Source organism: Eleutherodactylus coqui, chromosome 4 (assembly GCF_035609145.1).
Source record: "Eleutherodactylus coqui strain aEleCoq1 chromosome 4, aEleCoq1.hap1, whole genome shotgun sequence".
In the NCBI taxonomy this organism is placed as follows: domain Eukaryota; kingdom Metazoa; phylum Chordata; class Amphibia; order Anura; family Eleutherodactylidae; genus Eleutherodactylus; species Eleutherodactylus coqui.
In genome coordinates, this window is record NC_089840.1 from 131,206,967 (window position 1) to 131,232,506 (window position 25,540).

The following is a 25,540-nucleotide window of genomic DNA, read 5'->3' on the forward strand; positions in this document are numbered from 1 at the left end:
TATAATTTTGAAACTGAAATAGTAATGTGAGTAAACAGATAAACAATGGCTGCCATGGGGCAGCTGTCATAAATGAATGTGAGGTGCTGTTCATAAAACAAAGAGACCAGTCAGCATGCAGAGGTTGAGATTAACCCATCAACTACATTTATTTGAGAGTAAGAGCGGCTTCAGACAACCGTATTTGCAGACGTAAAATGCACATGTGCAACGTGCAGAGACTAGAACCCATTGATATCAATTGGTTCGTTCTCAAGAACATCTTTTTGCATGCGCACTTGCAAGTGGGCACAAAAAAAGAGGTCCTGCTCCATCTTTCTGCACATTGCGCAGTAAAGCCCCATAGAAACCTATGGGAGGGGCACAAATATGCAGGCAAATGCACAATACGCTGCACAATTCTGTGAAAAACAGAACACACCGGGACCTCATTAGGCCAAATAGCCTTTTATATCAGGGCAAAGGTGTGTCGTGCCTGCGTGTGAACATGCCCTCTGTGCAGAAAAAGCACAGTACTATGTGCCACTTCCCGTGCAAATCTACCTCGTTCACTGCACAAATTCATTGTGCGCAATTGTGCCTACGGTTGTCTGAAGCCGCCCTAATACAAATAAAGGAAAACTCCCCATTTAATAATAATAAATAATCTTTATTTGTATAGCGCCAACTTATTCCGCAGTACTTAATTTTACATCATACAAAATTCTTAATAGGAAAGGTTCACTTAGCTTGGTATCTCATATGACAGCCTGAAACCAAAATACATTACAGTAAGTGTAGTGGCTCGAAGTCTATATATCTGGCCCCTCCATAATTGTCATACATGTCATGTCTTTTCTGTGGATGCTCTGTGCAAATCGTCTTGTCTTTAATGGCTGTGAATGTCTAGGATATGTAACCAATTGTCCTGTCACGTGGGTATGTAAGATATAAATATGAGTGAAAGGTAAGATAGAGGGGTCCATTGCTTTAATGGTTGAGTGTGGAGGGAGAGTGCCAGCCACATGGGGGTACCTTCAACCCTCATGTGGTGAAGAATGGAAGAGAAAGAGAAGTACCCTGATAACCTAGTCCTAGGATCCCCATCCTAAGAATGAGAAAGAAAGAGACCGCCGTGCAGTGTTCGGCAGCCTGCTTAAACGTGTTAGTGTTGTGTGTAGTGCTCCTCGGGTGTGTGCGTCCAGGAGTCATACAGATAAGGTGGACTGTGGGCCCGGTATTGAGTCACATTATAATTGTTGACTTCTGAAGCAGAATTTAGCTGATTACCACAGAGCTGTGCATTCTGGGTGCTTAATAATAGCCACGTGGTTGGAGCTAAGCTGTTAGGTTACATGAATGGCAACAGAACTGAACTAAATTGCTGTTCCCTTGGAAGCCAGGAGTATATTTAGTATATAGCAAGGAAGGAGGCTGGCACAGCCTACAAATAAGGCTCACATCGCCACACACCATAAATATATATACATAACCCACGCAAGCAAGAGGTGTGGAAGAAAAGGCAGTTTAGGCTTCAAAGTAGAACTACAAAATATAACTCTATTGAATATCACACCTATTGACAGATGGAAAAAGTTGAAACCAATTAATGTTAGGGGAAAACAGGCAAAATGAGCTGTGAACTCATGCAGCCCCCTCCCATACACATCCATGTAATTGTACTAAACCCCCTACATCACTAAGTAACAACAGAAGACCAAGTATATATATATATATATATATATATATATATATATATATATATATATATATATATATATATATATATATATATATATATATATATATATATATATCTTTGGTCTGCAATCTATTTGAAATTGGGGAAAGAACTGAAACGTTTATTTCTGCTTTACTTCCATTTATCTGCCCCAAAAACTAAGCAAAGGGACAGAAAACCTAAAACGCAAATGTGAACTGGCCCTTAATGAGCCATAATTCAGTACACACAGAAGCCCCACCCACTTTGCGCAATACACAGGTGCAGGGACTTCATGAATATGTCTGTGGACCAAACAAAATATTGGGGTAAATTTACTAAGACCAGTGTTTTAAATGACCATCTTAGCATTATTTCCTCCAGCGCACAATTCACCTAATACATAAAGAGGCACAATCCGGCACCTCCATGTGCCTGCACATAAGTATACATGGCGTACATTTCTGGCATTGTTTATGCCAATTTCTGGAGAAATTATACATAAATCTGTCATTTATGTCAGCATCCAAAAAGCCCCACCCACGTCTTAGTTGGTTGCAAAGTCACAAAATTTTTGCAAGAGCATTCCTTACGCCAAATTTTTTATAGGCAGGAAGGTGAAATTAACAAAAATAGGGGTGGAGCTACCTAAATAGGTGAGTGATTTGGATAAATATAGGTAGAGGAGCGTGCAGAAGATGTGAAAATTCTCTCTCTCGTTAAGATAGTAGGTCGTGGAAAAGACCTAGTTGTTCAGGTGCAGCCAACCCAATAATTGTAGCACTAGCAGGTGAGACTATTCTGATGCATTAGTGAAGAAAAAACTGTGATGGGTGTAGGAACAGCTGACCGAAATATAACGTTCAGTACAATAAAGAAAGTAAGCTCAGCGTCTCAATTTTATTATAAATCAGCAGAAAAAGACGCATTTTGGGGCAACGCCCCTTCCTCAGTTATAGAAGGAGATACACCTTGTGTTAGCTGTTGGTATGTGCATGGTGTACCAGGCAGAGAGGCAGAGCCATTGCCCTGAAATGCGTCTTTTTATGCTGGTTTAAAATAAAACTGAGAAGCTGAGCTTACTTCTTGTATTATACTGAACTTTATATTTCGGTCAGCTGCGCCTTTACCCATCACATTTTTCTCTTCACTAAGCCAAAATCTTTATGCCAATTGTCTGGCATAAAGCCATGGTAAATGTTCCTGACTGTTTTCACGGTATTTGTATTAGACAACTGATATACGTATTGTCTGTTACAGTTCATATCTATTGTACCCCGTTGTGATTGTCATTAAATGGTATTTTATTTAGATGAATGTGTTGTATGTGCTGTAGTTAGAGACGAGCGAGCACCAAAATGCTCGGGTGCTCGTTACTCGAGACGAACTTTTCGCGATGCTCGAGGGTTCGTTTCGAATAACGAACCCCATTGAAGTCAATGGGCGACTCGAGCATTTTTGTATATCACCGATGCTCGCTAAGGTTTTCATTTGTGAAAATCTGGGCAATTCAAGAAAGTGATGGGAACGACACAGCAACGAATTGGGCAGGCGAAGGGCTACATGTTGGGCTGCATCTCAAGTTCCCAGGTCCCACTATTAAGCCACAATAGCGGCAAGAGTGCCCCCCCTCCCAACAATTTTTACTTCTGAAAAACCCTCATTAGCAAGGCATACCTTAGCTAAGCACCACACTACCTCCAACAAAGCACAATCACTGCCTGCATGACACTCCACTGCCACTTCTCCTGGGTTACATGCTGCCCAACCCCCCCCCCCCCCGCATGACCCAGTGTCCACAGCGCACACCAAAGTGTCCCTGCGCTGCCTTCAGCTGCCCTCATGCCACACGCTGGCCTCATAGCCACACCACCCTCATATCTATTTATAAGTGCCATGAGGAGGAACTGCAGGCACATACTGCAGAGGGTTGGCACGGCCAGGCAGCGACCCTCTTTAAAAAGGGCGGAACGATAGCCCATAATGCTGTACAGAAGCAATGAGAAATCCAATCCTGTGCCACCTCCATCAGGAGCTGCACACGTGGGCATAGCAATGGGGAACCCATGTGCCACACACTATTCATTCTGTCAAGGTGTCTGCATGCCCCAGTCAGACCGGGGTTTTTTATAAATAGTCACAGGCAGGTACAACTCCGCAATGGGAATTCCGTGTGCACCCACAGCATGGGTGGCTCCCTGGAACCCACCGGCTGTACATAAATGTATCCCATTACAGTGCCCATCACAGCTGAGGTAACGTCTGATTAAATGCAGGTGGTCTTCGGCCCACACTGCATGCCCCAGTCAGACTGGGGTTCTTTAGAAGTGGACACATGGAGTTACAACTCCGTGTGGACCGACAGCATGGGTGGGTTCCAGGAAGCCACCGGCGGTACATAAATATATCCCATTGCAGTGCCCATCACAGCTGAGGTAACATCAGGTTTAATGCAGGTGGTCTTCGACCCACACTGCATGCCCCAGTCAGACTGGGGTTCTTTAGAAGTGGACACATGGAGTTACAACTCCGTGTGGACCAACAGCATGGGTGGGTCCCAGGAAGCCACCGGCGGCACACAAATATATCCCATTGCAGTGCCCATCACAGCTGAGGTAACGTCAGGTTTAATGCAGGTGGGCTTCGGCCCACACTGCATGCCCCAGTCAGACTGGGGTTCTTTAGAAGTGGACACACGGAGTTACAACTCCGTGTGGACTGACAGCATGGGTGGGTTCCAGGAAGCCACCGGCGGTACATAAATATATCCCATTGCATTGCCCATCACAGCTGAGGTAACGTCAGGTTTAATGCAGGTGGTCTTCGGCCCACAGTGCATGCCCCAGTCAGACTGGGGTTCTTTAGAAGTGGACACATGGAGTTACAACTCCGTGTGGACCGACAGCATGGGTGGCTCCCTGGAACCCACCGGCGGTACATAAATATATCCCATTGCAGTGCCCATCACAGCTGAGGTAACGTCAGGTTTAATGCAGGTGGGCTTCGGCCCACACTGCATGCCCCAGTCAGACTGGGGTTCTTTAGAAGTGGACACATGGAGTTACAACTCCGTGTGGACCGACAACATGGGTGGCTCCCTGGAACCCACCGGCGGTACATAAATATATCCCATTGCAGTGCCCATCACAGCTGAGGTAACATCAGGTTTAATGCAGGTGGGCTTTGGCCCACACTGCTTCCCCCAGTCAGACTGGGGTTCCTTAGAAGTGGACACATGGAGTTACAACTCCGTGTGGACCGACAGCATAGGTGGCTCCCTGGAACCCACCGGCGGCCCACACTGCATGTGGGCTTCGGCCCACACTGCATGCCCCAGTCTGACCCGGGTTTTTAATACATAGACACTGGCAGGTACAAATCTCTAATGTGAAGTCCCTGTGGACCCACAGCATGGGTGGCTCCCTGGAACCCACCGGCGGTACATAAATATATCCCATTGCAGTGCCCAGCACAGCTGAGGTATCGTCAGCTTTAATGCAGGTGGGCTAAAAATTAGTAGGATTACACTGTAGGCGAGGGCCCAAAAAATTGGTGTACCAACAGTACAAATGTACTTCAGAAAAATTGCCCATGCCCAACCAAGAGGGCGGATGAATCCCATTAATTGCTTTGGTTTATGTGGCTTAATTTGTAACTAGGCCTGTAGGCAGCCCAGTTCAAATAAAAATTGGTTCACGTGCAAGTTTCAACGCTTTATTGAATTGAGAATTGAAACGTATAAACATTGTTTACTAAAGTTATATGACTGAGCCTTGTGGGCCTAAGAAAAATTGCCCGTTCGGCTTGATTACGTGAGGTTTCAGGAGGAGGAGCAGGAGGAGGAGGATGAATATAATACACAGATTGATGAAGCTAAAAGGTCCCCGTTTTTGATGGTGATAGAGAACGATGCTTCCATCCGCGGGTGCAGCCTATGTATAGTTTAGGGTGCAGCCTAGGTATCGCTGCTGTCCGCTGGTGGAGAAGAGAACTCTGGGGAAATCCAGGCTTTGTTCATCTTTATGATTGTAAGCCTGTTGGCACTGTCAGTTGACAGGCGGGTACGCTTATCCGTGATGATTCCCCCAGCCGCACTAAACACCCTCTCTGACAAGACGCTAGCCTCAGGACAAGCAAGCACCTCCAGGGCATACAGCGCGAGTTCAGGCCACGTGTCCAGCTTTGACACCCAGTAGTTGTAGGGGGCAGAGGCGTCACGGAGGATGGTCGTGCGATCGGCTACGTACTCCCTCACCATCCTTTTACAGTGCTCCCGCCGACTCAGCCTTGACTGGGGAGCGGTGACACAGTCTTGCTGGGGAGCCATAAAGCTGTCAAAGGCCTTGGACAGTGTTCCCCTGCCTGTGCTGTACATGCTGCCTGATCTCTGCGCCTCCCCTGCTACCTGTCCCTCAGAACTGCACCTTCTGCCACTAGCGCTGTCAGATGGGAATTTTACCATCAGTTTGTCCGCCAGGGTCCTGTGGTATAGCATCACTCTCGAACCCCTTTCCTCTTCGGGTATGAGAGTGGAAAGGTTCTCCTTATACCGTAGGTCGAGCAGTGTGTACACCCAGTAATCCGTAGTGGCCAGAATGCGTGTAACGCGAGGGTCACGAGAAAGGCATCCTAACATGAAGTCAGTCATGTGTGCCAGGGTACCTGTACGCAACACATGGCTGTCCTCACTCGGAAGATCACTTTCAGGATCCTCCTCCTCAGGCCATACACGCTGAAAGGATGACAGGCAAGCAGCATGGGTACCCTCAGCAGTGGGCCAAGCTGTATCTTCCCACTCCTCCTCATGCTCCTCCCCCTCCTCCTCCTCCTCAACGCGCTGAGATATAGACATGAGGGTGCTCTGACTATCCAGCGACGTACTGTCTTCCCCCGCCTCCGTTTCCGAGCGCAAAGCGTCTGCCTTTATGCTTTGCAGGGAACTTCTCAAGAGGCATAACAGAGGAATGGTGATGCTAATGATTGCAGCATCACCGCTCACCATCTGGGTAGACTCCTCAAAGTTTTCAAGGACCTGGCAGATGTCTGCCAACCAGGCCCACTCTTCTGTAAAGAATTGAGGAGGCTGACTCCCACTACGACGCCCATGTTGGAGTTGGTATTCCACTATAGCTCTACTCTGCTCATAGAGCCTGGCCAACATGTGGAGCGTAGAGTTCCACCGTGTGGGCACGTCGCACAGCAGTCGGTGCACTGGCAGATGAAACCGATGTTGCAGGGTGCGCAGGGTGGCAGCGTCCGTCTTGGACTTGCGGAAATGTGCGCTGAGCCAGCGCACCTTTCCGAACAGGTCTGACAAGCGTGGGTAGCTTTTCAGAAAGCGCTGAACCACCAAATTAAAGACGTGGGCCAGGCATGGCACGTGCGTGAGACTGCCGAGCTGCAGAGCCGCCACCAGGTTACGGCCGTTGTCACACACGACCATGCCCGGTTGGAGGCTCAGCGGCGAAAGCCAGCGGTCGGTCTGCTCTGTCAGACCCTGCAGCAGTTCGTGGGCCGTGTGCCTCTTCTCTCCTAAGCTGAGTAGTTTCAGCACGGCCTGCTGACGCTTGGACACCGCTGTGCTGCCACGCCGCGCGACACCGACTGCTGGCGACGTGCTGCTGACACATCTTGATTGCGAGACAGAGGTTGCGTAGGAGGAGGAGGAGGGTGGTTTAGTGGAGGAAGCATACACCGCCACAGATACCAGCACCGAGCTGGGGCCCGCAATTCTGGGGGTGGGTAGGACGTTAGCGGTCCCAGACTCTGACTCGGTCCCAGCCTCCACTAAATACACCTAATGTGCCGTCAGGAAGATATAGTAGCCATGCCCGCCTGTGCTTGTCCACGTGTCCGTTGTTAAGTGGACCTTGCCAGTAGCCGCGTTGGTGAGGGCACGTACAATGTTGCGGGAGACGTGGTCGTGCAGGGTTGGGACGGCACATCGGGAAAAGTAGTGGCGACTCGGAACCGAGTAGCGCGGGGCCGCCGCCGCCATCATGTTTTTGAAAGCCTCCGTTTCCACAAGCCTATACAGCAGCATCTCCAGGCTGATCAATTTGGCTATGTGCACGTTTAACGCTTGAGTGTGCGGGTGCGTGGCTGCGTACTTGCGCTTGCGCTCAAACACTTGCGCTAGCGACGGCTGGACGGTGCGCTGAGAGACATTGCTGGATGGGGCCGAGGACAGCGGAGGTGAGGGTGTGGGTGCAGGCCGGGAGACGGTCGTGCCTGTGTCCTGAGAGGGGGGTTGGATCTCAGTGGCAGGTTGGGGCACAGGGGGAGAGGCAGTGGTGCAAACTGGAGGCGGTGAACTGCCTTCGTCCCACCTTGTGGGGTGCTTGACCATCATATGTCTGCGCATGCTGGTGGTGGTGGCTGCCCGGCTGATCTTGGCGCGACAAACCTTGCACACCACAGTTCGTCGGTCGTCTGCACTCTCAGTGATAAACTGCCACACCTTTGAGCACCTCGGCCTCTTCAGGGTGGCATGGCGCGAGGGGGCGCTTTGGGAAACAGTTGGTGGATTATTCGGTCTGGCCCTGCCTCTACCCCTGGCCACCGCACTGCCTCTTCCAACCTGCCCTGCTGCTGCACTTGCCTCCCCCTCTGAAGACCTGTCCTCAGTAGGCTTAGCAAACCAGGTGGGGTCAGTCACCTCATCGTCCTGCTGCTCTTCCTCCGAATCCTCTGTACGCTCCTCCCTCGGACTTACTGCAATTACTACTACCTGAGTGATAGACAACTGTGTCTCATCGTCGTCGTCCTCCTCACCCACTGAAAGCTCTTGAGACAGTTGCCGGAAGTCCCCAGCCTCATCCCCCGGACCCCGGGAACTTTCCAAAGGTTGGGCATCGGTCACGACAAACTCCTCCAGTGGGAGAGGAACCATTGCTGCCCATTCTGGGCAGGGGCCCGAGAACAGTTCCTGGGAGTCTGCCTGCTCCTCAGAATGTGTCATTGTAATGGAGTGAGGAGGCTGGGAGGAAGGAGGAGCAGCAGCCAGAGGATTCAGAGTTGCAGCAGTGGACGGCGTAGAACTCTGGGTGGTTGATAGATTGCTGGATGCACTTTCTGCCATCCATGACAGGACCTGCTCACACTGCTCATTTTCTAATAAAGGTCTACCTCGTGGACCCATTAATTGTGAGATTAATCTGGGGACGCCAGAAACGTGCCTCTCTCCTAATCCCGCAGCAGTCGGCTGCGATGCACCTGGACCAGGAGCTCGGCCTGCGCCCACACCCTGACTTGGGCCTCCACGTCCTCGCCCGCGTCCACGTCCTCTAGGCCTACCCCTACCCCTCAGCATGGTGTATTACCAGTAGTGCAGAAACAGAACGCTGTAATTAAATGTGCTGCTTATTGGCCTGTGGTTGGAGGCTGACTTCGCTTACGGAACGCACAGCAGAGCCAGGAAAGAATTTTGCGCAAGCCTGTAGTGAGACGTAGGTGCGTATGACTAAGCTAGTGGAATTCACAGCGCAGAAGCAGTCAAGTGTCCAAAGGTCACTAGTAGGCCTTAAGTATTTTGCTTCTATTTTTTTAAAGGCTGGGCTGAGACAGCAGACAGATACTGTAGGCAGCGTATATATGTATACTGTTTCCCTCTGGACGGGATGACGGCGGTGATTTAACGGGCAACGCAGAGCCAGGAAAGAATTTTGCGCAAGCCTGCTGTAACACTTAGCTGCGTATTAATTAGGACTACTACCACCAGCAGAGACGCAGTACACTCAAGATGGTCACAAGCAGCCCAAAGATAGTATTTTTCCCAAATTTGTTTGAAAAAGCCCACTGCCTATATAGACAGTATATCTCTTTCCCTGCGTCACCAGTACTGGCCCTATACTATGTAAAATTACTGCAGACTGTTTCCCTCTAGACGGGATGACGGCGGTGATGTAACGGGCAACGCAGAGCCAGGTAAGAATTTTGCGCAAGCCTGCTGTAACACTTAGCTGCGTATTAATTAGGACTACTACCCCCAGCAGAGACGCAGTACACTCAAGACGGTCACAGGCAGCCCAAAGATAGTATTTTTCCCAAATTTGATTGAAAAAGCCCACTGCCTATATAGACAGTATATCTCTTTCCCTGCGTCACCAGTACTGGCCCTATACTATGTAAAATTACTGCAGACTGTTTCCCTCTGGACGGGATGACGGCGGTGATGTAACGGGCAACGCAGAGCCAGGAAACAATTTTGCGCAAGCCTGCTGTAACACTTAGCTGCGTATTAATTAGGACTACTACCCCTAGCAGAGACGCAGTACACTCAAGACGGTCACAGGCAGCCCAAAGATATTATTTTTCCCAAATTTGTTTGAAAAAGCCCACTGCCTATATAGACAGTATATCTTTTTTCCCTGCCTCACCAGTACTGGCCCTATACTATGTAAAATTACTGCAAACTGTTTCCCTCTGGACGGGATGACGGCGGTGATGTAACGGGCAACGCAGAGCCAGGAAAGAATTTTGCGCCCGCCTGCTGTAACACTTAGCTGCGTAATAATTAGGACTACTACCCCCAGCAGAGACGCAGTACACTCAAGACGATCACAGGCAGCCCAAAGATAGTATTTTTCCCAAATTTGTTTGAAAAAGCCCACTGCCTATATAGACAGTATATCTCTTTCCCTACCTCACCAGTACTGGCCCTATACTATGTACAAGGACTGCAGACTCAGGACGCAATGCTCTGCACGCCCGATATACAAAAAAAATAAAATAAATGTGCAACACTGCTCACAGCAGCCTTAACAGTACTGCACACGGTCAGATGTGGCCCTAAGAAGGACCGTTGGGGTTCTTCAAGCCTAAAATAACTCCTAACGCTCTCCCTATAGCAGCAGCAGCATCAGCAGCACTGTCCCTGATCTCTGTCAGAATGCATCTGTGGCGAGCCGCGGGCGGGGCAGATTTAAATACTCGGGTGACACCTGATCTCCCCAGCCACTCACTGCAGGGGGGGTGGTATAGGGCTGGAACGTCACAGGAGGAAGTTGTAATGCCTTCCCTGTCTTTCTATTGGCCAGAAAAGCGCGCAAATGTCTCAGAGATGAAAGTGAAAGTAACTCGAACATCTCGTTGTGCTCGTCTCGAGTAACGAGCATCTCGAACACCCTAATACTCGAACGAGCATCAAGCTCGGACGAGTACGCTCGCTCATCTCTAGCTGTAGTGTATTGTACAGCAATATAAAATACCTTCATATATCTACTCATTATAATTTATCTATGAAGCTTGAAAACTAATATATTGTACATAAGGTCTTCTTTATATAAAGCACAAACTGAATAGATAACCACAGTCAATTTTCTGATTGTATTAAGGCAGAACATTATAGCCTCACTTGTATCTCTGCTATTGAATTGATTTTGTGGGTCTAAAGCAGATCCATATTTTGTGTAGATGTAGAACAACCAATGGGGCTTTAGTGGAAATAATGGGATGAAGAAACAAACAAAACCTGCAATTTTGAATGTCCTATCTTGAACACTGATAACATTTACCAAGGTTCTTATTTTTAAGATACCTACAGTATATACCAGAGTGTCCTCTTGTAACTTTTACATGATAATCCATCTCTTTGTGTCCCTCAGACTCTCATATTGATTAGATTTCAGTTTGTATTGCAAACATAATTACATGCCCTCAATAGAATGTAATTAGCCACTATGTATACATAATACAACTTTTAGATGAAATATCTCTTGGATATATGTTTCAGAGTTGGCATTTACGCACTTCTGGGTGGCATTTGTCTGTTCTTGATAATATGTTTCCTTTGTTCATTACTTAAGTAAATTAAAATACATTTACTTAACCAATTACTCGTATATTACAGTAAGCTAGTCTCTCTGGTTACAATATTAATTTGTTCCTTGGCAACAACAGTATGTTGAACACATTACAACTCTATGGAAAACTCACAATTGGTTCCAAAGCCTTAAAAATATCAGACAAAATAAGAAGAAAAATCCAGATTAAAGGAAACAAGTAGATACCCAATGTTACGTTCATGTGGGAAAGTGAGCACCGGGTGCACACGAACGTGACCCAGGAAGATAGGGAACACCAGGTGAACTGCTACAGATTAGCACCTCTCCCTTTCTTCTACTAGGGTAAGTGACACTGACCTACCTGAGCGGGGACATCACCCCAATAAAGGGCGGGCTAGCGTTCTTCGGAACTGGGCCCTAGCTGCTCCTTGGAACCCACGCACCCTGGCTAGGACACATAAACATGCCACCACAGAAAGGGACAACTCAACAGGATAAGAAGACACACAGATCCATAATCACACCATACAGCAGCCAATACACAAACACTAGTAGCAGATGGTAATGCTATAAATGCCAGGTATTTTCTTGACATGTTGGCCAAAATATAGAAGCTAGCAGGCCACTTCACGGCTCCTGGGAATACCGCTAGTCCCTACACTAACCAGGAGTCCAGCGACACAACCAAACGAAACAACAAGACACAAACCTTTCTTGCAGCCACCAAACATAGAACCTGCTCACACCACGAACAGAGAAAACTGACCACACCCACACCTGGGAAGACAGTGTTTATGTGTACTGACCTGGGGTGATTGGCTGACTGGCTGATACACACACGCCCAGGCAGCACAATTCCCAACACCTGAGCAGGAAAGCTGCAGATCATCTGTAGTACCACAGATCCCAGGAGAGAGACGTGACACCCAATCCAGATACGACAAGTCCTTAGATTAAAAAAAAAATTGTGAACAGCTGCTGGAAGCTAAGATTCACTTTCTACAGTGCGGACAAGAACTTCTCCATGGTCCTTTACAATACTAGAATACTAGAAAAATACTTACCTCTCTAGGGTCACCGAGATCCAGTGCTACAGCCTTCTGCAGTCCCGGGGTTTGTTGTAACAGATTATGTCACAGGAAATCATGTAACCACTGCAGCAAATAAGTGTTTGCAGCATCATGTTCTTGAATTCTTGGCCTCATGATGCTCAAGATGTGAGCACCGATGCTAAGAGAACTGGTGGTAATGCTGCAGCCTCTTATTGGCTGCAGCGGTTGCCTGAATTCCAGTGATATCATATATCACAGGAATCACCAGAACCGCAGCGAACTGCAGCATGGGGGGGGGGGGGGGGATTAAGTATATTTCTGTTATTTTACCCCAGGGGGTCCTATTGAATAGGGCTTGTCCAGTAATCAGACAACCATTAAAGTCCAAATTGGAGTTATGTTAGGCCAGTGGCAAGTGTCCTTTTCATGAATCTGACACAGACTGCATTGGGGGAGTGACTTAGTAAATCTGCCTCACCTTATGTATCATAAACTTAATTGAAAATCTGTTTAAATATCAATGAATGCTATTTAAAAATAATATATTCTTACTCCTGTAGGGCCTCTTGCACAGGACCATGCTGTGTGCAGTGACTGCCTACAGGTCCAAATTATAGAGTCAAAGGCAATGTGCCTTTTCATGAAGTAAAATATTCTGCTCTAGAAGAAATGTGTCTGGTAACGATACCCATAGTATAACTTTTTTCTCAAATTCACAGTTCTCAAAAATCTCCAAGTAAAATTAGGAGGTACTTGGAGATATAGTCAAATATAGATGTCATTGTGTGCTAAAGATTTGTTTTCCAGTAACTTTTCACTTAACTACTCACCAGTTCAGAAAGAACTGAGAATTAGAGATACAGTCTGCAGTGGGAAAAAATGTAGAAATACAGAATTTAGGTCATACTCTACCTGTCAAACCTGCAGGTAGAAGTCTTCTCTTCATGGTTGAAATGTAAACGTGTTTATTTTTTGCTGCATTAAGCTGTGCTGTGAGGCACCAATTACACAAAACTGTTGACTCAAAAATGGCAATTTCTCTGTAGGACAGACCTACACTTCCAAGGGTTGTAATTGTCTGTCTTCTTTGGCTAATTGCATTTTTCTTGCCATTATGATAGCAGTGTGCTGTGTCTTGAAGAGCAAAACTGTCCAAACTCTGCCCTAGAGGTTGTTGTAAGGCAGTCTATTCCAATACTGGTTATATAGAATCAGAGAGTTTGAAACTAATCTTCAAATGTTAACAACTGCAGGAAGAGTTTGCATCCAATTTCAAACCATATGTCAGGATTCGAACCTGGGACCTCCTGTCTCTCTCCAGTGAGCTATCCAACTTGCTGGACAAGCTCCTCTGCTGAACCTAGCCTTGTTCCATGCTACTGTTAAACTAGTTCCTGCCGTCCTATCCTAGCCCCACCTTGCTTCTAATCAGGCTCATTATAAAAGCCTGACACTGCCACTGTACCAGCGTGGAATTATTGTGCTTACAGCCATGATCAAGCTCCTCTTCTCTTTCTTTACAACAAGCAACCTGAGACTTCCTGAAAATGACTTTTAGCTTTCCTCCCAACAATGCTACCTTCCTCCTCCATCTGCACCATGACCTGAGACTTCCTGATAACGACTCCTGGCCTTCCTCCCAAAAATGCTACCCGCCTCTTCCATCTACACCATGACCTAAGACTTCCCGGTAAAGACTACTGGCTTTCCTGCCTACTCTTTAGTGACCTGCAAGGCTACTACACCCATGGCTCCTATCCAGTGCTGGAAATTATGCTACATCATAACTTGCTTCCAGTGCTGCAGAACAGCTGTCTTTGATGTGTTCACTGAAAAAAGCCCTTTGGGTAAAAACATAAATTCCGACTATTGCTCCGTTTCAAGTTAAAATTTCATAATATTTTTCTTTTTTAACTTACTATTGAACCTTTGAACGATTTCTTGTTATTTGCTGGACTTGAACTGTATTACTATCAAAAATAACTGGAAAAAATGAGGTATGCTAAAACTTTTGAATGATAGAGTACACTATCAACGTTTGTCTGCATGCCTCCTCTCTTCTCCTTCGGAATTTTTAAAAGTCGGAATTAAAACACATATAACAATCCCTAGGCAGAAGGCAGCTTGTTTTGTTTAAGCAGAATGAAATTACCTTTCATTGCGAGTTAGTACTTTGAGAACTCTCAGTTAGTATTCTTCTTTCAATTGCTAAGCACCCAACACAGGCTCAGCTAGCTTCCAGATCTAAAACAATTCCATTCTATGGCAATTCGACCAAAAAGTTAGCATGGAAATACCAAAATGTCAAACAAAGTGTCTTCCTGCCAAAATGGAACATATTAGCCATGTCCCCAAGCAAAAGTCTAATTTGACATTAACATGATAAAAAGATTTATGGCTTGATGTTTTCAGAGCATTTGGAATGGATTTTTTTTGGAATGGGGATTGAAACACTATAACTAAATATCGTTCTTCAAGTTATAAATTTGTAGCCAAGATGATTACTTGGAGTTACTGGAATTTGATATAAACCAGGCATCAGGAGCTTATTATCCTTATGTTCCTACAATCACCTCTTAATGTTATATCACACAGCTGCTGTGGTTTGAGCAGAAACACCCTACTTATCTATTTTATAGGTGACTCCTGATGATTAAAGAGAATATTAGACAGATATTTTAATACACACTGAAACACATATGTATTTATATCAATTTTCTGTTCAACATCATATTATAAAACCTTTTGTGCCCCTTTGTTAGATAAATATTAATCAGAGGTTTCTAACACCGATTACCGGACAGCCCCTTTTCAATAGGACCTCCTGGGGTAAAATAAAAAGAGCGATGCTTATACCTCCAAGGGATCCACTGCTAAAGTCTGCTATAGTCCTAGGGTTTGTTGTGACAGATAATGTCACAGGAAATCATGTGACCACTGCAGCCAATGAGAGGCTGCAGCATCAAGTTCTTGAACTCCTGGCATCATGGCATTCAGGATGTGAGTGCCGATGCAAGGAGAACGGGCGGTGATGCTGCAGCCTCTCATTGGCTGCAGCAGTCACCTGATTCCTGTGACATCATCTATCACAGGAATCACCAGGACCGCAGCTAGCTGCAGCATGGAGAGGTAATTATATCTTTGTTATTTTACCCCATGAGGTCTATATTGAAAAAATGTTGTCAAGTAATCAGACAACCCATTTAAGTACAAATTAGAGTTGTGTTAGGCCAGTGGCAAGTGTCCTGGGGGGGGTGACTTAGTAAATCTCCCTCAGTTTATTTATCATAAACATAATTGAAAATCGCTTTAAATATCAATGAATGCTTTTTAAAAGCAATAAAAATATAAGATTACTAGAAATCAGTTATAAACACTACTGTACATAGGAAGATCTGTACCTCTTGCATGTTTTGATACGATTCCTTGTTTTGGCTTAAAAATACTGAAGCTAAATACTGACCAAATGCTACAAGTGTGTGAGAATAGTCTTGAAGCTATAAGTCTGGGTTCTCAACTGCACTGGAATATCTGTGCTATAACTGTTTTCTTTGCCGCTAGCAACCAATCACAGTGCAGCTTTAATTTTACCAGAGCAGAATAGAAAATGAAAGCTGTGCTATGATTGGTTGCTAGGGGCAATGAAGACAGTTTTCCTTTTAGACCGTTTCATAAATCTCTATCATCCTTCCAAAATTTGGAAGTGAGTAAGAGCTCCACTGGAAATAGAAATTAATTGTGATATACTCAACATCAGAATGCGAGACATTAATTCCCATGATTAAATATTTTGCTATATTAATCTTATAGTATGAAACTATGCTAAAGTTATTCAAGATGTCAGTATCTGCTGGGAGGGATAGCAAAGAGTTAGTAGGTATAAAATTACATAATCTGTAAATTAGTCCTATAGTAAGACCATTTATAGATGCATCGCTCCTTAAAGGGGTTGTCCCGCGCCGAAACGTTTTTGTTTTTTTTTCAATAGGCCCCCCGTTCGGCACGAGACAAACACAAGGGATGGGTTAAAAAAAAAAAACAGTTTAGTATTTACCCGAATCCCCGCTCTGCGGCGACTTCTTTCTTACCTTAGCAAGATGGCCGCCGGGATCTTCACCCACGATGCACCGCAGGTCTTCTCCCATGGTGCACCGTGGGCTCTGTGCGGTCCATTGCCGATTCCAGCCTCCTGATTGGCTGGAATCGGCACACGTGACGGGGCGGAGCTACGAGGACCAGCTCTCCGGCACGAGCGGGCCCATTCACCAGGGAGAAGACCGGACTGCGCAAGCGCATCTATTCGGGCGATTAGACGCTGAAATTAGACGGCACCATGGCGACGGGGACGCTAGCAACGGAACAGGTAAGTGAATAACTTCTGTATGGCTCATAATTAATGCATGATGTACATTACAAAGTGCATTAATATGGCCATACAGAAGTGCTGAAGCCCACTTTCTTTCGTGGGACAACCCCTTTAATAGTTTGGTTAAAAGTTCCATTACTAGACAGAATATTAATGAGGACAGGAGGCATACTTGGCACGTTCCATTAGATATTGAAAAGGGTTTGGAGATGCCATTTACCAAAACTGAAGCAGAGAGACAAATGTAGAGGGCCTTGATAGCCGAGAGAATTGGGCCTGAGAAACTCAAATGCTTTAAAGTTGAACATATATATTCCCAATGAACTGTAATAAACGTCTTCTCTGCATCCATAACTAGAAGGGAAGACATTTGATGAGACCCAGCTTTAGCAACCATGTTTATGAGGTGCCTTGTGCCACCTGGGCCTGATGTAAAACCCACCTGATGATTTTGGACTATCTTGGAGAACAGTCTATTGGCTAATACTTTCATACTAGTAATTATTAGGACATTATAGTACCAGTGTGTTACGGCACTCTGCCCCCCGAGCGCCAGTTGGGGTGCCCTGATCTCCCGCACCCCCACTGTCCCTGCCTACTTGCCTCGGCCCTGGCTAACCCCAGGCGGACAACTGGACGGCGGTCCCTGCCCTGGCTAGGGACCTGGCGACTGACAAGCAGGAAACTACCTAATGGGGGAAACAGAGTGCCGACAGAGGAGGCAGATGAATCAGACCAACAAAACTTGCAAGGCTGGAGATGGGACTCACAGGCAAACTGGCAGGGTGCTGGATAGCAACTAGTGCTGGCTGGGCCAGACTAGATTAGAGGCAAACAGAACCAACACAAACAGACAGAGTAATAGGGGACCAGAGGGAGCTGACCGACAACTAGGGACTGGCTGAGGTGAACCGCAGACAGACTGGCTAGGTGCATGCAGAACCAATAACTGGCCATGAGCTCAGTTCACTGCCAGTCTTTTAACCACAAGGTTCCGCCCAGGGGCGGAGAGTGGGAGGAGGCAACTCCACCCACTGCTGTATAAGCAGCACAGAGGCGTGCGGGCGGCACCCTACGGGCGGGCACGCCCACGCCGCCGCCCACTGGCCAACCCAAGCTGCTGGGATGACCTCGACACAGGGCTCCAGGCTGCTGGAGCCGGCGCCGGAGCGACGCGCGCCGACCGCGGGACCCCATGCCGCACTGTATGGTAACACAGTGTTTCTGGTGGCACACACACACACACACACAGCAGCTTGATTACCGCAAAAGACAAACACAGGTTGGCTCCTCCCACAGCAGTGACATCACCACAGGTCCTTCAGTCTACTGGATCTCTGTGGTAGCTCAGTGTGTTCTGTCAAGACTGCTGAGTTGTAGGAAACTATAGTACCAGTGTTTCTGGTGGTGCATAGCGCCACACAGCTCTGCTACATGGTACATACACACACACAGCTTTACTACACCCCCCCACACACACACAACTTGACTCCTCCCACTGCATTGACATCACCACAGGTCCTTTAGCCCCCCGGATCTCTGTGGTGAAGGTAGGTCGGTGTCTTCTGTCTGGACCGCTGAGTTGTGTCTGAGATAATAATGGCTTAGATGTATTCTCAGTGTGTTATTTTTATTCTCCCCTTCCAAGAGCCCTAACTGTGTTGTTCTTCTGTCATCCAGACTCTGAGTTTTATATATGTTGTAGGACCTTTGATGGCGTCAACAGGGGGCAAAGCGATGACGTTACCAGGGCTGGAGCATGAGAAGCACTCACACACATACATACAGACAAGTGGTCTTTAGTTGTTTGATATAGTCTTATGTCAGAATTAAGTAGGAAGATGGGTCTGAAATTCTTGGGTGAGATGTGTACCTTGCCAGGTTTGATCAGAGTAATGACAGTGGCCTTTAAGATTTCATCAGAAAAACTGCCTTTATCCATAGCATAGCTAAAAAGGTTCCATAATTGTGGGATGAGTATCTCTTGAAACATCTTAAAATTTTCATTCAAGAACCCATTGGGTCCAGGAGATTTACCAGATTTTAAAGTGCGGATGGCAGTAGCTTGTTTAGAGAAGAGAATTGGTCTGGCATTAAAGTGGGTAAGCTGAGAGAATTCAGAAAATTTTGGATTTGGGCTGTCAATCGCTGAAAAGTGATGTGGTCTGTATTTAAGTTGTAAAAATATAATTACTGAATTTGTTAGCTATGTCTTGGGGTCATAAATTGTATTATCTGAATGAAAAGGAATCTAAAACAAAATTCTTCATCTTGCCCAAATTTCCTTGACTCTACTAGCCATGAGCTTAGTCATTTTTTAACGGGAGTTATATTATGACATTTTCAATATTTTAAGGCTTTTCTGAGGTACTGATCATACCATAATATGTTGTCAATGACATATATATATATATATATATATATATATATATATATATATATATATATATATATATACATATATATATGTGTGTGTGTGTGTGTGTGTGTCATTGACAACATATTATGTTATGATCACGCTCCAGTAATTATGTTTGTTTATGTTTCACCATACATGGGCAAACCATAAATTTGATATATCTGTCCATATTAAATACTTTTTCACAATCAGTGTCTTTTCTACCCAAGATTCCTATATTTTGTGAAACTCACATAAACTCACATAAAGTTTATATCTGAGGTCTCCTTAATCAGCAGACAGGAAGAATTACAAAATGCCACTGATCAGAACCCATTTATTAGTAAGGAACATATCAATACTAAAGTAGGTGCGTGCCTGTTAGAGTGAACTATAAAATGGTTCTTGTTATCATACGGACATCGCCAAAATCGTAAAGATTCTGATGTTGCAACTACTGTAATAATTGAGGGTGAGGTCTTTGGTTCTTAGAAGTAGAGTCAAAGTAACAATCATGTATAATATTGAAATCAGCACATATTATGAGTTTCTTTATTATTCTCCCATGCAACTTCTTCATGACTTTCCATAAAAAAGGAAATTTGTGAAGAGTTCACAGCGTAAAAATTAAGTAACGTACAGTACATGTGATATTAGCAATGATACACATCAACAGAACAAACCTTTCTCTAAGAGATTATCCAGCAATTGAAAAGATACCGAATTCTTAACAGTAATGCAGACACGGGCTTTTTTATTATCTGCATTGGAGCAGAAAATGTGAGGAAAGTTCTTGTTTGTTAAGCGTGAAGCAGAGGAATTCTTGCGTGCAAAGGAATATCTGTGCCTTGCTTTCTTGTCTCATTCCTGAGAAAAGATCTCTTGTGTGTGTGCTGTTCAAGCCTTTTACATTCATGGACATTATCTTAAGTTCTATAAAGTGCAGGAGGATATATGCTGGTGAACGCCAATAAATTGGATGGGAGGTGAAGCATATGAGCACTAAGAAAATGCATAGTGTGGGCTAGGGTATACAACTTCATATGGTGCCTTAAAGGGGTTGTCCCGCGCCGAAACGGGTTTTTTTTTTTTTCAACCCCCCCCCCGTTCGGCGCGAGACAACCCCGATGCAGGGAGGTAAAGAAAGCTCACCGGAGCGCTTACCTGAATCCCCGCGCTCCGGTGACTTCTCTACTCACCGCTGAAGATGGCCTCTTCCTCCGTGGACCGCAGCTCTTCTGTGCGGTCCACTGCCGATTCCAGCCTCCTGATTGGCTGGAATCGGCACGTGACGGGGCGGAGCTACACGGAGCTACACGGAGCCCCATAGAAGACTGCAGAAGACCCGGACTGCGCAAGCGCGGCTAATTTGGCCATCGGAGGGCGAAAATTAGTCGGCACCATGGAGACGAGGACGCCAGCAACGGAACAGGTAAGTATAAAACTTTTTATAACTTCTGCATGGCTCATAATTAATGCACAATGTACATTACAAAGTGCATTATTATGGCCATGCAGAAGTGTACAGACCCACTTGCTGCCTCGGGACAACCCCTTTAAGGAATAAAGATGGGGTTGAGTTATAACACAGTAAACAAGAAAGAGATTGCAACAGCCAACTAAGACTTAGAAGACTGAGCAGTTAGTTAGACTGTTCAAACTCAGGGGTCAATTTATAGGTACACCAGAATCAAATGCTGAACCTGTCGAAATAGCCAATTGATAAAGTACCTCAAGTGTGATTAGTGGTGGTGATCCAGCCGCAGGATACTTTTTTGGGGGGATGATACTCCACAGTTGGAATGAATGGACGATGAGGATGGTGAACTTATTCCCCAGGATTTCCATACCACTCTCTGGGGTTTAGATGATATAGGTGGTGCTGTATCTGGATACTATGAGCTTTGTGGGAAAGCCCCATTTATATGATGTCCCAGGATCTGGGTAACTGAAGACAATCTTCTTCTGGCTGCTATCTGGCTTGAGACAGGTCTGCATATAGCAAAATATTGTTGTATGGCTCTGGTACTTTCAAAGACTTCCTGGAGACCATCATAAGTTGCTCTTTGATGTGGAAGAAATATATTCTTTATATGACATCTCGACATTGGGCATCGGAAAGATTTTTTGGTTTAGGTAACCTATGAGTCGAATTGATGATCAGGTCCTAGCTGGTAAATTGAGGAAAAGCAGTACGAATTATTGGTTACAGATACTTTGGTAGCTCCTGAGTGCTGAAATATTCAGGAATTCTGCGGAACTTTATGTTGTTTCTTCTGTTGCAATCCTCTAAATTTGCTAGCTTTAATTTTAGGGCCTCTAAGTCATTTTCAAGGCTGATACGAGCATCAATCAGTGTATTCTGGGCCAAAGAGAAATCGCTCATTATATTTTCAATGTGGTCAACACATTTCCCAAAAGCATTGTGGTATTTTCTGCAATGAACTGTGCAGTGCAACCATAACATCTTTCAGATATGCTTTAGAGACCAGTTAGTTATTGATTGGATTGCCTTCAAGAGGCCCACCATTTGATCTGCATCAGCAGTGTGAGAAGTTTTGAAGGTTTATCAGATAAGTTACACTTTGCATGCTCCTTTGTCAGGTCAGAGAAGGCTGAGCAGGAAGCAAAAGAATGTGGAGGTAAAGGAGTAAGGTCTATGTTTATAAAATGAATATACGTAAAAATGCCTTTTTTAAAGGTCTTGTGTCTTTGGCTGATCATTGTGGGAGGAGAGTCAGGTTGCTTGGTTGTCAGTGTTGGTGTCTTGGATGCCCTATGTGACTGTGTGGTCAACTCATCCCATGTATGTGGGCAGGACCTCATGCTGTTAATGGTGGCTGCTGATGTTCCCCAGACATCTTCTACGCACTCAACATTATAGTTTTAGGGAGGAGAGGTGAGCATATTACCTTCCTACACTGCTGAAGAATCCTGGCTGCAGTTGCTGTTAGAAGAGGAATAGGAGGCATCAGCAGCACTCCTATGTGTGAGATGGAGTGAGTCCTGGAGTGCATTGGATTCAGCTTGTTTCAAGCCTGATTTTGAGGCTAGGGTTGAGGCCTAGCTGCCACCAGGGCTAAGCGACAAAGATGTCTGTAAGCCATTGCAGAGGGACCCTCTTCCCACATTGGGTCATCCTGTAGTAGCTGTTTGGTGGTCAGCAGCAAGCCAGTGGTAAATGAGAAGCTGAGATACTACTTAATTGGTAGCCTAAGCAGGTATCAGGACAGAATGAGATCAAGTCGCATCCATTCAGCTCCGACTCCAGGACACGTTTCCTGACCATTTGCATTCTTGTGCTGCATGAATTGGATGCTTCAGCTGGTTGACATCTCAGTGGAAAACTAGTGATAGATATCACTCCCAATATTTAAGTGGGGATCATGCAAGCTTGTGTAGAGGATTCTGAAACCGACACAGGGTCCTGTCAAAGACTGCATCCTATTTATGTCTCCTAATGTGTATTGGGAGAATGATGGGGGCTCGTAGAATCTTATACAAAAGTCATAGAAGGCATAGAAGTTCGGGGGAGTGACTGGGCCAGAAGTTAGTGAGCATACATTCTTGAGATGTCGGGCATCAGATTTAGGTGAAAGAAGTTCACAGGTGTAGTGGCCCAGAACACTATCCTGGTCCTCTCTATAAATGTCATACATGTTTTGTCATATGTAGATGCACTATGTAAAGCTTGTCCTGTCATATCCAGTGCGTGTGTTGCACAGCTGCGGCACTTGAGAGGTTAACATTAATAAAATCATTGCCTGCATGTGAATGTATCAGTTTGTCATGTCATGTGGTATAAGTGAAGGTATAAATAGGAGTCCTTGAGAGCAGGAAAGGGAGTCTTTGTCTTCAATCTGTGAGTTCCATCTTGACTGCTACCTGAGTGCTAACACAGAGCCACATGGAAGCACCTTCAGATTCCATGTAGGTGAAGATGGGGGAAGAGGAAAGATATCCCGTAGCGATTGGAGTCTCGATGTGAATGGAGTGAGTTCCAATATCCTACAGAGAAAGAGAGAGCAATTCCCAATAATTCTGTATAGCTGAACCCACCGTACAGGTACCAATTCACACTACAGGCTGTTTTCACTACAGGCTTGTCCTGCCATCCAGAGTCAGGATTACCGCACAGAGGTACGCAACTGAGTCACACCCATGCGCCTGCCGTGCCGGGTGTTATTTTTTAAACCTTCATTTAAATAATTGTCCGCCGAAGTGTCTGTGGAGTGACCCCTACCCCCCTTCTTCCTCTGGAGTGCTCCCAGTCCAGGAGAGGTACCGTAGAAAATAACATGGACTGTAGGATTGATTTCATCCTGTGTATCCTCACTGACCTCTGTGCTCTAGTCTACTTGCACTTAAGAGAATTGTACCTGCATTGCCTTGAATACCTGTTTGTCAAAGTTTATTCTTTAAGTAAAGTTATACCGGGCCCTAACCATTCCTGGGTACCTGAGGTACTATACACAAGTTTCTGTGTTATTTCGCCACCGTGTGGGAACGGTGGCATCGCGAGTGATAACTACTTCCCCCATCAACCCGTTTATTGGTATTCTCTATCCTAGGGGTGTCAAAGCTGGCCTGCAGTCCTGCTCTGGCCTTGGCTGCATGTCATCTGTCAGGGACTAAAGCCTGGTAAGTGCCGCCGTGACAAGCCAACACTTAGCCCTCATTGCTCTACACAGTAGTCAAGTGTCCGGGGTCATCCCTCTGGAGTGTTGCACAGGCACCGGCCTCTTGTTCTCCTCTCCTATTTATATATACACTTGTGTGTGCACTGTATTTGTTATACTTGAAAATGGCACGCTACTCTGCTGAAATGTTGCACTTTTCTGTAGCTGGACCACTGCAAATAAAGCAGTCTTCTGGAATTGTTGGTTGTCCACTTCGTGATGCTGTGACCCTCTCTATATATTGGATGAGTAAGTGTCCACACAGTCTCCCTTTAGGCCACAAGCCTGTCCACCCACGGTGATTTCATCGGAAGATTTCTATGACACAGCTGACCCAGAAGGACACAAATAGTTTTTTTTTTCTTTTCCTGTTTTATGCACTGATAGCAACTATTGTATAGAAACGAATCACAGAGGCAAAGGGAACTAATTTATAAAATGCCCAAATCACAGAAGATCCCTTAAAACTATAATATTTTATTACTTTTACTTTAAAAAACACACTTTGGGCTCAAGACACTCATCCACTGATGAGAAAATAAGACAAAGACAAAACAACAATGAACAGAACACACGTGCTGGTATAGGTCACGGTGTTACCACATAAAGGAAGTGTGATTTTAGACTCAGTTTGTACGTCTCAGGTATGGCTACGCAGTTTTTGTGCCATAGGAACTTCCCATTAGAGGGACAATATATACATGGGGGGATAGGGCGTTGTAAATCTCCCTAGTTGTGTCTCCCATATATCTGAGATTTTGTAGTGTAATAGGTTAGAATCACCCCTCAGTATGAGCTATTGTCCCAATTTAGTGTTTTCATTCACTGGTTTGGTTGATAGACTTGACCAACCATCTTCTAATATTCACATATAATTAGCCAAAAAATTCTAGACCTTAGTGAGTTGATGTAATCACTGACTGAATCGAGATATTCAGTGATTGATTCAAAATGAATGGTTCAATGCATTTCAGTCGGACCAACGACTTTTCAAGAATCGGGTGGTCAATTGTTTAGAATACATATGTCCATCAATGTGGAAGGTTTGACAGATATATGAATCAATGTGGATATATCTCGGTAGTTAGTTGTTTATGCAAAGGTCTAGAATTTTTTGGCTGTTTTTTGGTTGTTTTGTCTTTGTCTTATTTTCTCATCAGTGGATGAGTGTCTTGAGCCCAAAGTGTGTTTTTTTAAAGTAAAAGTAATAAAATATTATAGTTTTAAGGGATCTTCTGTGATTTGGTTATTGTATAGAAACCTGGCTGCACAACTGCCAATGCTGTACAACTGAATACCTCCAACCCCCTTTCACCCCATTGTAGAAGCCGGAACTTGGTGGCACAGATTGCTTCATGAAATGACTTCAGTCAAGCTCAAGACACCACCTGGTAATCTACTGGCTGCACGTTGCCAACACAAATAAGGAAGAGTGGTGTCTGCTAGAGTATGTACATGAAATTTACTGCAGATACTATTACATTTTATAATAAAAAGTAGCTGTTGAGTTTTCATTAAAAACAATGTGCTTAATACAGTAGTTTATTTTCCTTTGCATTTG